Source organism: Salvelinus alpinus, chromosome 2 (genome assembly GCF_045679555.1).
Source record: "Salvelinus alpinus chromosome 2, SLU_Salpinus.1, whole genome shotgun sequence".
Classification (NCBI taxonomy): Eukaryota; Metazoa; Chordata; class Actinopteri; order Salmoniformes; family Salmonidae; genus Salvelinus; species Salvelinus alpinus.
This window is the reverse complement of record NC_092087.1, coordinates 122078369-122091139: the sequence shown is the minus strand read 5'-3', so window position 1 is coordinate 122091139 and position 12771 is coordinate 122078369.

Here is a 12771-nt window from a genome sequence, read left to right as displayed (position 1 = left end):
AAGTTTTAGCTATTGCTGACTAAACATTTAGTTTTGTGTCTATGTGTGGAATGAATTTGATATGTTCTCTGATCTTAAGGAAAAATCAAGTCTGCAAAGTCAAACCTCAAATACACTACCATTTTACATTTCCTGCATTATAGTGAAGTTCTCCTTTGAAATATATATATTTTTTATATCCTGGAAGGGCTACAGAGTGTCAAGAAAGACCTGCATAGTTTCCAACAAACACACATGTTTATTTATGATTGTTTTGTCTATCACCAGAGGCCAACAGCCATTCTTTCTCAAAACCACTCACTGTGCAGCATTCAATCCAATTGCAGTACCAATCATAGACATATATATATATATATATTACTTTCACAGGAGGCTGCTGATGGGAGGACAGCTCATAATAATGACCAGAACAGACTGTTTTTGATGTATTTGATACCATTCCACTGATTCCGCTCCAGTCATTACCACGAGACCGTCCTCCTCAATTAAGGTACCAACACGATAGTATTGTATAAGTGAGAGTTGGCATTTTTGAGTATTCCAAGACGTACATGTGGGCCAATAAGATGCCTTAGCTCTTTCGAGACGAGACGACACCATCAACTCTACACCATAGAAATGCATGAGATGAAAATCTAAGCCCAAAATGAGCCCCAATTCCTATTGGATGAACACCTACCGGTTGCATCCTATCGGACGATAGACAAAGCAGCCATCTAGTTAGTGCCATCAGTTGTGTTCATTGACAGTGCACATCCAGCTAAGCACTTTTCTCATACAAGTACTGCTCCAACTGTTGGACATGAGCTGAGCTGATGTAGTACTTGGCTTCAAACCAAAAGAGGCAAAATACTCGGCACCTAAAGTGATGGAGAAGTCCCTATCTAATACACTGTGTGTCACCAAACATGGTATAGGCCATTCCTTTTTGCTGACTCAAGTCTGCATTGTGAAAGAGTGTCGACTAGGCTACTTCGGTAAGATGGGGGTTCCTTTCTGTAATTATGAAATTATTATAACTGCAGCAGCCGTAAAATGTTCATGTTAATGTTAGTAAGGTGATTTTATTGATGTGAATTGGGAATACAGACACACTGATGAGTCAATAATGGCTTTTAGATAAACTTTGAAGATAGAGAAAGTCATCAGACTATTCAGCAGTCTGCCCAATACTGTGTGCACAGTGCCACCTAATGGAAATCAAGCAAAATGCATAGAAGGAATATATGAGAAATGTAACTAGGTGTACGATAGGTGGGTGTGAGAATATGCCAGTCTTGCTGGTGGTGGGTATGATTGCTAATTTCTTGCACATTTACCACATGTGGTAAAAATACCTCAAGTAGAGGTACTGTACAAATGTGTTCAGTATTTTGGACATACTCCGAGGATGAAGGAAAGAACAGACATAAGGCTTAGCATACACGTTGGCTCCTCAGAGACCGCAGTGTTCAAGGTAATTTCTTTCCCTGATGAGGTATTATAACAACAATAGCAGTATAATTCGGTTCAAAGTCAAATCGGTGCTATAACGGTCAATATTGAGAATTGGGAAATACATGTCATACCTACAGAAAGCTGAGACCCTCCTCTTTCTAACTGCCACAACAGCAACATGGGAGTAATCAGACAAAATGTTCATGGTATTGTAGGCTCGGTCTGGTCCTGCATGTCCATTGTGCATGCTGTCCAGCCAAGCTTGGAGCGGGAGTGTAATTTCCACCTTTCTCACATTTGTTACCTATGTTTTAGACCTAGTGCTTATTTGACTCAGGTATCTGGATTTATTTGACAACCTTATTTGAAAGATTTTAGGGTCAGTTTGAAGGGAAAACCCCCTCAGAAACGTATCTTTGGTATTTACAGTGCCTTCAGAAAGAATTCACACCATTGACTTCTTCCACATGTTGTTTTGTTACAGCCTGAATTTAACACTGATTTAATTGAGATTCGGTGTCACTGGCCTACACACACTACCCCATAATGTCAAAGTGGAATTATGTTTTATTGAATATTTTTTATTTATTTTTATGAAAAGCTGAAATGTCTTTTGTCAGTAAGTATTCCACCACTTGTAATGGCAAGCCTGAATAGGTTCAGGAGTGAAAATGTACTAATAAGTCACATAAGTTGCATGGACTTAAAGGTTAAAGGTTGCAATAAAAGTGTTTAATAAACATGATTTTTGAATGACTACATAATCTCTGTACCCCACAAGTACAATTATCTGTAAGGTCCCTCAGTCAAGCAGTGAATGTCAAACACAGATTCAACCACAAAGACCAGGAAGGTTTTCAAATGCCTCGCAAAGAAGGGCACCTATTGGTAGTTTGATAAAAATAAATCAGACATTGAGTATCCCTTTGAACATGGTGAAGATATTAATTACACTTTGGATGGTCTATCAATGCACCCAGACACTACAAAGATACAGGGGTCCTTCCTAACTCAGTTGCCGGAGAGAAAGGAAACCACTCAGGGATTCCATCATGAGGCCAACGGTGACTTTTAAACAGTTACAGAATTTAATGGCTGTGATAGGAGAAAACTGAGGATGGATCAACAACATTATAGTTCACAGAGTGAAAAGAAGGAAGCCAAATATAAAAAAAATATGAATCTTGTTTGTAATAAGGCACTAAAATAATACTGCAAAACATGTGGCAAAGCAATTCATTTTTTGTCCTGAATACAAAGTGTTATGTTTGTGGCAAATCCAAAGCAAGTCATTATTTAGTACCACTCTCAATTATTTTTAAGCATAGTGGTGGTAATTGTTAAGGACTGGCGAGTTTTCCAGGATAAAAAATCAACAAAATGGCACTAAGCATAGTCAAAATCTTAGAGGAAAACCTGGTTCATTCTGCTTTCCACCAGAAACTGGGAGATAAATGTACATTTCAGCAGGACAATAACCTAAAACACAATGCCAAATCTACATCGAAGTTGCTTACCAAGAAAACTGAATGTTCCTGAGTGGCCAAGTTACAGTTTTGACTTAAATCTACTTGAAAATCTATGGCATGACCTGAAAATGGTTGTTTAGCAATGATCAACAACCACTTTGACAGAGCTTGAATAATTATTTTTATTATAATGGAAAATTTTGCACAATCCAGGTGTGGAAAGCTCTTAAAGACCCAGAAAGACACAGCTGTAATTGCTGCCAAAGGTGCTTCTACAAAGTATTGACTCAGGGGTGTGAACACTTATGTAAATGAGATATTTCGGAAAAACATGTTTTTACTTTGTCAATATGGGGTATTGTCTGTAGATGGGTGGCATTTAAAGAAAATATTTAATACATTTTGAATTCAGGCTGTAACACAACATAATGTGGAATAAGTCAAGGGGTATTAACTACTTTCTGAAGTCACTATACATTTTCAAGATATTGGACTTTCAAGAAGCAAAGTGCCACCGGCCGCATCATCTTAATAATGTAAAAATCATGACGTGGCAGGTGATATTTTGCTTCTTGAAAGTCCAGTATCTTGAAAACGTGACTGCTGACATACAAAACATTTTGGGTCTGTATCAGCAGTGGTCTTGTGCAATGTTTTGTGTGGATGTACCATTTTAAGAGTTGGGGAAAACAGGACAGCAAGGCCTCACTCATCTGATAGGTCGGCCTAGTTGAAGATGTTACGCAAGGGCCCATAGGTTATAAGTGCAGCAGTGCAGTTGATGGGATACCTTACTGACGGTAAGAAAAGTATTTCATTCTGTTTAATGCAGTTTGTTTTTGAGGACAATGAAGCACTGCATTTAAATGAGCTGTGAACATAAAGCAATGTTAGCCTATTGACTTGTTAAGTCATTGAAATTCATACATAGCAATGAGTGAGTGTGGAGTGCAGAGGATCCTAGAAGTTAGACTATTGAAATCTAAAATAATCCATGCCTACATGTAGCTACTGTATATCAAATCTATATCTGAATAGAATATATATTGTTGTATAGAATATTTTTTCCAAGTGAGCTTTGCAGCCCAAATGACACGTAGGCCTACCTAAGAGGGAGCTGATGGTCAGTAAGGGACCTAACGTCTCCTCCTGCCAACTCTCCTCCTATGCCTCACGGTCCGAGTGGCTCTATGCTTCCTGCGGACTGGGCGAGTAGTTGATCGTCTACGTCCGGGCATGATTATTGTTATACCCACTGAGTAGCTGTACCTGTGCTTTTATAGGCTTTGCCTTGGTAGCGAAATGACGTCATAATGTCATGATGCAATAGTAACCATGCGATTCCAAACACAACAACTGGGGAAATAGCCAAAAGGTCCTACTTTAAACAAAGTACGGCTAATAAAGGCTTAATATAGAGTATAAATAAAGGCTACATAAGCACTACATAAATACTTCACAAACATCTATAAACATATGTCATACTCTTTAAATGGTGTATAAACATACGTAGTGCGTTATGTCACATTTGGCATGTCACTATTTGGTGGGAATGGCTATGTCATTCTTTACACACCATTTATAGAGTATGACATATGATTACAGATGATTTGTGAAGCATTCATGTAGTGCTTATGAAGCCTTTTGTATGCTATATAAAACCTTTAAAAGTTGTACTTCGTTTAAAGTGGGACCCAAAACACAATATTAGGAAGATTTTCTTAATGTTTGCTATACTCAGTGTAAAGTGGACAATATCATGTGGGAGGACGACACACTTCTTTTGAGCCTAAAAGGAAGAAAAGCATCCCAACATTGTAGGAGGAGATCCTCCCTCAGCTTAAAATCCTTAGTGTTATTGTAATACAGAGATAGACATTCGTCTTGTCCTATATCTATGTGCCAATATCTTATCACATACAGCACACCTGGATATAACAACAGGTGTGTCTATTTCATTTCTCTCCAACTTCCATGGAGCCTTAGTTCAGTAGCCTGTATGATAGAGAGAGTCTTTTACTCAGCTATGTGCCAATACCGTATGACACATACCGCGCCTGGATATAACCACAGGTGTGTGCTATTCTGTGTATAAGTCTACATTTAACTCCCATTCTTCCAAAGCCTTTATGACAGAGACATGAGGCTTTGAGAAGAAGATGATCATTCACCTCCCAGTCAAGGATATTTCTGTCAGACAGCCTCCTGCTAGATTTTCTTTCTGAGGGGTAATAATACGATAATTACAACATGACCTAAAAGCTCCTCTTCTCACAAATCTCCTCTTCTCACAAATCTCCTCTTCTCACAAATCTCCTCTTCTCACAAATCTCCTCTTCTCACAAATCTCCTCTTCTCACAAATCTCCCTCCCTCCTTCATTCACTCATTCCCTCTATCCTCATCTCTTCTCCTCTCTTCCCACATCTCCTCTCTCCCTCCCTACTCCCTTTACTTATACCCCCTCTGTCCTGCTCTCTTCTTCTCTACTCATCCCTCTATCCTTGCATGGGTATATGTATCCCAGTTAGAATAAGCATACGCAGAAAGCAGGAGAATCTGTAATTGCTGCAGATGTAAGATGTCTCTGAACCCAGGCATGGGATCTCAGTGTGAGCCCTAGTCGCTGTGCCCATCAGTGGCGTCGCTCTCAGTGCTACGATGCGGTACACGCTGCCTGGCGCCCAGCAGTGGGTGTCGACCCGTTTCCTGCGCTGCAGACATGAAAGCTTTGCTATTCCTATTTTAGTGGAAAAATAGATTGTTTCTCTCTGGTTCTGTTTTGATGTTGTTTTGTTGTTCTGTATCAAACGTCATAGAACAATAAGCTACTGATATTGTACCACAGACGTGTGCCTGCATGGACCATATAGTACAGTGATCTATAAGGAACTTGTACCATAAGAAGTGTAAATACATGCTCAATGTATAGACTTAACCTTTCTATGGAGGTCAACTGCCACTGTTTTGTTAAACCATACCGAACTCTTTACTATAGTGGCGTGTCATTCTATTATGCCTGTGACATGGACATCATGCACACTTGGATACATACATGTCCAGTATAGCCTTTGTATGGAAGTGAACTTCCACAGTCTGGTTCTGTTAGTGGAAACCTGTAGTATGTCAAGTCCTATTAAATCCAGTAGGCTACAGATACGCAGTAGGCCATATATCCTGTCTACCTGACTGCTCTTGTTCATTGTCTGTCACTTCAGGAGCTGAGAGCCTTTCGGGTGGTCTGTTCTCTCAGTATGTTGCAGATCTACTCACAGTGTACGCTACTTTCATCTGACAGAGCCACACCTCCCCCTGTTGAGGGAAAAGCGTACTGCTGCAGACAGTTTCCACACCATGATAAGCATAACCACTGCTACTGTTAACTTTAAAACCCCTCATAACTAGAGCCAGGAGATTTTCCTGATCATGTGACAGGGATGTGAACAGGAAAAACTCCAGGCCCTACACCATCAAACTGAAACATGACCCTTTTCATATCGTCAGCGTATTGGATAAATAATGGTACTCCAATGACTGTTGCTCAACAAATACACACAATAAACTCTCTATGATGTTCTACAAAAGGGTATTGAGTTCCAAGCTAAATCCTGTACCCATTACCAGGGGTTCTTAAACTTGTTTAGCTCGTGACCCAAAAGAGAAATTGACTGTTCTCCCGGGACCCACATTGTCATCCAACGACCCAAATTAAGAAGAAATTGTGAGTGATTATAGATGTATTCTCATAACTCGCGGCCCACCTCTCACATGCCCATGGCACAGTTTGGGTCCCGACCCATAGTTTAAGAAACCCTACATTAGACAAATGGTTTGCCAACATGTTGTGCCATGTTGAACACTTCTGATAATTTACGCTCTGTTTAATTTCCGGCTGTCTAATGAAAGAATTCCCTAGGCTGGTGTAGTTCACAGAAATTGCATTTTAGTCCCATGAATGATGAAAACGTTTAGTTTGCCTAAAAGCTTACGATAGCTCCTGGTTTCTGCACTCACAAGCGCCAAAGGAAAGGAAAAATGTCATGCATTTAATTGGCAATCATCAAGAGATATGGCTCTCATTGATATTATCAGATAATATGACTGTCTGTGCACCAGCTAGTTTGATTCAGGTTTTATGAGAATTTCATTTTGCCTCAATTAATTATGAATCCATTTTAATCTCTTAGATTTCCTTTCAATTGAATTACAGAAAAGATGAACAGGAAGTTCAAAATAAACTTTTTGGAAAGAATTGATTATCAGCTGGATCATCTTTTTGTATTCAGAATTAATGCTTTATTATCTATTCATTACCAGTTAATAAGACATTTTACGAAGCAAAACTATATTTGACTAGATTTGACTTCTACTCTACAGCATTCATAACACAACGCAACTGAGGTTTAAACAGAGCTATCATAGAAACAGAGACAAGCTTCTAATGAAAACGTGTCAGTCTCACTGCATCTAGGCTTCATATTGGTTTGAGTTGCTAGTAACGTTTCAAAACCAAAATGCAAACAGTGCATAAACTGCTTCATAATGACTACTGCCTTTATTTCTCTGAATGTTGTCTGTCTTTGCTTTTTACCGTTGTACTTATCGTAAAAGTGTCTGAAGCTATTATGAGTTCACCAATCATCATGCAAGAAAGTGAGTGTGTGTGTGTTGTGCATGTGTGTGCGTGTGTGTGCGTGTGTGTGTGTGTGTGTGTGTGTGTGTGTGTGTGTGTGTGTGTGTGTGTGTGTGTGTGTGTGTGTGTGTGTGTGTGTGTGTGTGTGTGTGTGTGTGTGTGTGTGTGTGTGTGTGTGTGTGTGTATTCAGTATTCAGTATTCAGCACCGTGGCCCAATAACTAAAGAGTTCAACCTCATTGAACTCAGTTTTAACTACCTGGCTGTAAGCTCCCCTTCCAAGGAGAGAACATTAACGTGTAAGACCATTAAACTCCCGGGTACTGTATGTTAATGATCTTGGGAAGGCGGTGAGGTGTGTGTGTGTGTGTGTGTGTGTGTGTGTGTGTGTGTGTGTGTGTGTGTGTGTGTGTGTGTGTGTGTGTGTGTGTGTGTGTGTGTGTGTGTGTGTGTGTGTGTGTGTGTGTGTGTGTGTGTGTGTGTGTGTGTGTGTGTGTGTGTGTGTGTGTGTGTGTGTGTTGTATTGTCAAATCCTTGTCCAGCCTCCTGTAGGGACATCATTGTCAAATCACATAAATTGTAAGCTCAATGGATTAACACACCCTCTGTAGTCAAAACAAAAGGCCTATTGTAGCAGCCTGGTCTTCATTCAAAATATTGCATACACAGAACGCTCCTAGAATGAATTAAAGGAGTAATCAGTAGAACAATAAAATGAATTCTTTGTGTGTGTTGGTGTGTTTGTGTGTGTGTTGTCTTTCTGTGAACGTTTCCCTTTCACATACAACCCCCCTACCAAGAAAATTGCCATTGTGTGTTCAAATGTATGTGTGTGGTTGTTTGCAATGCATGTTTTTGTGTGTATGTATGTGTGCATGCTACTGTCTGCACACTTCTTACCAGTCCCTCTCCACTCTGCTGCTTTAGAAGGTTACCAGCAAAGGCATTTCTCCCTCTAACTCTCTGCTCTGAAGCTTCTCTGCAGACCTGTCCCCTCAGGGAACCCCCTTTACTGAAATAAAGCATTTCCAATGGCAATTAGTATTAGAGCATGCAAATCACTGAGGAGAGGACCAAAGTGACATTCCCTCACCAGTGTCCTCACTCGCCCTCCCTCCTCCTCCCTACTTCCTCCCTTCCTCGAGGGACAGCCAGCTCCCTCTCTAAAGTACACGACACGACACAGGCTCCATCATGTGTTAATAGAGTTAATAGAGAGAGGACCGGTGGTTTGTTACTGCTACACTGCATGCTGGCGTCCCTGTATTAGAGGTCCCGTTTCTAACCTCCATGGTTCGCTGTGTGATGTACTTCTACAGTTCCTGGGTGGTGTGTGTTTGCTAGATTTTGAGGTGTTGGCTCAAAGTGAAGAGAAGACATGTCCTGCTATTGCTTTTTATCAGATGCATCTTTGGGTGTAAATGTTGTTCCAGGATGAATAGGCCTTCTGAGAAGTCCACTGATGTGGAACGACCACTACCAGGAATACAGGTTGTTGTCTCTAAAGTAACGAATGTACTGCAGCAGGCTAAATCAGGGTCACACAGAGTGTTTCTTGGTAGTCTTAAACAAATCTACTTTGAAACAAAAGTATACGCCTCACATGGGCTTAAAGTATACACCTCACATGGGCTTAAAGTATACACCTCACATGGGCTTAAAGTATACGCCTCACATGGGCTTAAAGTATACGCCTCACATGGGCTTAAAGTATACGCCTCACATGGGCTTAAAGTATACGCCTCACATGGGCTTAAAGTATACGCCTCACATGGGCTTAAAGTATACGCCTCACATGGGCTTAAAGTATACGCCTCACATGGGCTTAAAGTATACGCTTCACATGGGCTTATAGTATACGCCTCACATGGGCTTAAAGTATACGCCTCACATGGGCTTAAAACAAAGAAGACACCTGTACCATGTCAGAAGCATGCCACTCTGCATCCTCCTGCTGGCTTGCCTCTGAAGTTAAGCAGGGTTGGTCCTGCTTGGTCCCTCAATGGGAGACCAGATGCTGCTTGAAGTGGTATTGGAGGGCCAGTAGGAGGCACTCTTACCTCTGGTTAAATAAAATATCCCAGGGCAGTGACTGGGGACATTGCCCTGTGTAGGGATTAAATGAGATGACAGGCTAATTTATCAAATTCATTACGTGAATGAATTAAACCATGCAAAAATGTTCTCATTAATAACCTGGGGCACCATGGAAGAGTGTTCATAGAGTTGCTGTCTTCTGAATAAACTCTTTTGAAGATCTTTTATATCAATAGTAGTCAATTATTAATCGTCACCTTATTCAGTCTCATTCTGATTGTCGTAAAGTACCTGGTTATCTGCACGAACCCTGGCTAACAAATTGAATAAGCAATACACAAATTGGCTTAATTATTTATTTACTAATCACAGAGAATTACATGGATATACACAAGATAGATCATACATCGATTACTAATCATGTCATGAAGTCCCTAGTGGACTAACCCGATATAAGACGGCTGGTTACACAAAGGAAGGGGGTTGGGTTTGAAGGAAAGAGCGGGACGACTGAGGCCACGTACGATTACAGCTGCAGCTGATAACTCGACGTCTAGGATGTATCACTTCTTCTTTAGTGAATAATAGTTCAAAGTTCATACCAAGTTGCCATAATCAGCTCGTGCTGTATTCTGGCTGGTCTAGTCGAAATTCACCATCCCAGCGTGGTGATCGTCACTTGCACGTTGAAATTCGCCCTTTTTAACATTCGCACAGCAGTCCTTACATTTCTGGAACTAAATGTTAATGATCGTTACAGGGGCTTTTGTACTGGTGAGGAGAAGGGGCATGTTTCATCCTTCTAACCAATGTCTGTGCACCCGTGGGTGGGGTTACTGACTGAGCATAAGTTTTTCATATGAAATAATTCTCTCAATTAGAAGCTATAAAATCACATTTTATCTTCTCACAAATAGTTTCATGTTTAATCAAAAAAAATTGTGACATTTTGATGTAAATCTGATAACTAGAATTGTATCTTTCAAAGTAGACTTTCAAAGATACAATTACGTTGTCCTATCATCAGTAACAATCTACCAAAACAACGACTGATCTGACATCATATTCTTTAAGTACCAACGGACCCTTCCATTACAGAAATATTGTCTCATTGTTCAACTTTCTGATGTTACCATCCTGTAGAGTCTTTCTCTGTGGTAACAAAGGGCTTTCCAAAAGTCCATTCTGTAGAGTGGAGAGAGTTTCGGTATTTATGGTGGGGTCATAAACCGGTGGGTGTGGAGAGAGAGAAGGAGGGGGGGGGGGGGGGTTTATGACCCTCACCGAACAGGACGAAGTCATGACAGTGCTGTCTTTTGGATGGGACTTTAAATTTTAAATGGATGTCCTGACTCTCTGTGGTCGCTAAAGATCACATGGCACTTTGTCCAGGCTAAATTCCCAATCTGACCATCTAATCATTCCCAGCTTCCAATTGGCTCATTCATCCCCTGTAACTATTCCCCAGGTCATTACTGTTAATGAGAGTATGTTCTCAGTCTACTTACCTCTTTAAATAAAATAAAAATAGTTTTGCATTATTGCATCCCAATATTACACTTTATATAGATCACTGAAGACTAAAATATAACAAAACTGTTTGACATAGAAACACGAGATTTTTGGCGGGTTTTATGAAATTCTGAAAAACATGAATAACATTCCATCGATGGGACCACTAGGTAATTTGACTGCAGGAAAGGGCTACTTCTCGAGTTGCCTTCAGAGGAATATCAAATCAAATCAAATTGTATTAGTCAAATGTGCCAAATACAGTGAAATGCTTACTTACGAGCCTCTAACCAACAATGCAGTTGAAAAAATAAGGATGAGAATAAGAAATATAAGTAACTATATACAGGGGGGTACCGGTACAGAGTCAATGTGCAGGGGCACCGGTTAGTTGAGGTAATATGTGTATATAGGTAGAGTTATTAAAGCGACTATGCATAGATGATAACAACAGAGAGTAGCAGCGCTGTAAAAGAGGGGGACCGGGAGAGGGGGGGGGGGGGGGGGCAATGCAAATAGTCTGGGTAGCCATCTGATTAGGTGTTCAGGAGTCTTATGACTTGGGGGTAGAAGCTGTTTAGAAGCCTCTAGGACCGCTTGCCGTGTGGTGGCAGAGAAAACAGTCAGACAACAGACCATTTTTAGGGCCTTCCTCTGACACCGCCTGGTAGAGAGGTCCTGGATGGCAGGAAGCTTGGCCCCAGTGACGTACTGTACCCTCTGTACTGCCTTGCGGTCGGAGGCCGAGCAGTTTCCATACCAGGCAGTGATGCAACCAGTCAGTATGCTCTCGATGGTGCAGCTGTAAAACCTTTTGAGGATCTGAGGACCCATGCCAAATCTTTTCAGTCTCCTGAGGGGTAATAGGTTTTGTCGTGCCCTCTTCACGACTGTCTTGGTGTGCTTGGACCATGTTAGTTTGTTGGTGATGTGGACACCAAGGAACTTGAAGCTCTCAACCTCCGGCGTGCTCCTGGACTGTGTTATAACTATGCAGTTCCTTGTCTTTGATTGATGTAAAGGCTAAGAAGGGGCTTTAACTACCCAGGGCGCTGTCCCACAAGAAACACACACACACACAGTCTCCTGTCCTCCTCCTGTCCTCCCCTCTAAACCTCCTCTCTCTTCAAGCAATTACGTGTTCTTTTCTTCAGTGCTAGACTCCCTGACTTTAAGTCTGGGCTTTAACTCAACGTAACATTATGGACTATTGACGTTGACATTATCAGGGGTGGTGCTAACTCTATACAGTGTGTGCAAATGAAGTAAGATTAGGGAGGTAAGGCAATAAATAGGCCATAGTGGCGAAATAATTACAATTTAGCAATTAAACACTGGAGTGATAGATGTGCAGAAGATGAATGTGAGATACTGGGGTGCAAAGGAGGGGGAAAAAAGGAATGATAGGGGACCAGGATTACAGTCATTGGTTGATAGGGGACCCGGATTACAGTCATTGGATGATAGGGGACCGGGATTACAGTCATTGGATGATAGGGGACCCGGATTACAATCATTGCTAAAACCGGTTGTATTACTGTTCATCAATGATTAAACGCTAGAAATGCAATCACATGATTAACTTAAAAGTGTTCGATGCCATTCTCTCTCTTCTCTCTCTCTCTCTCTCGTAGAGTCAGGTGGTTTAACAGGAGCCTAGAGGAGAATTGTTCCAGAGTGTTTC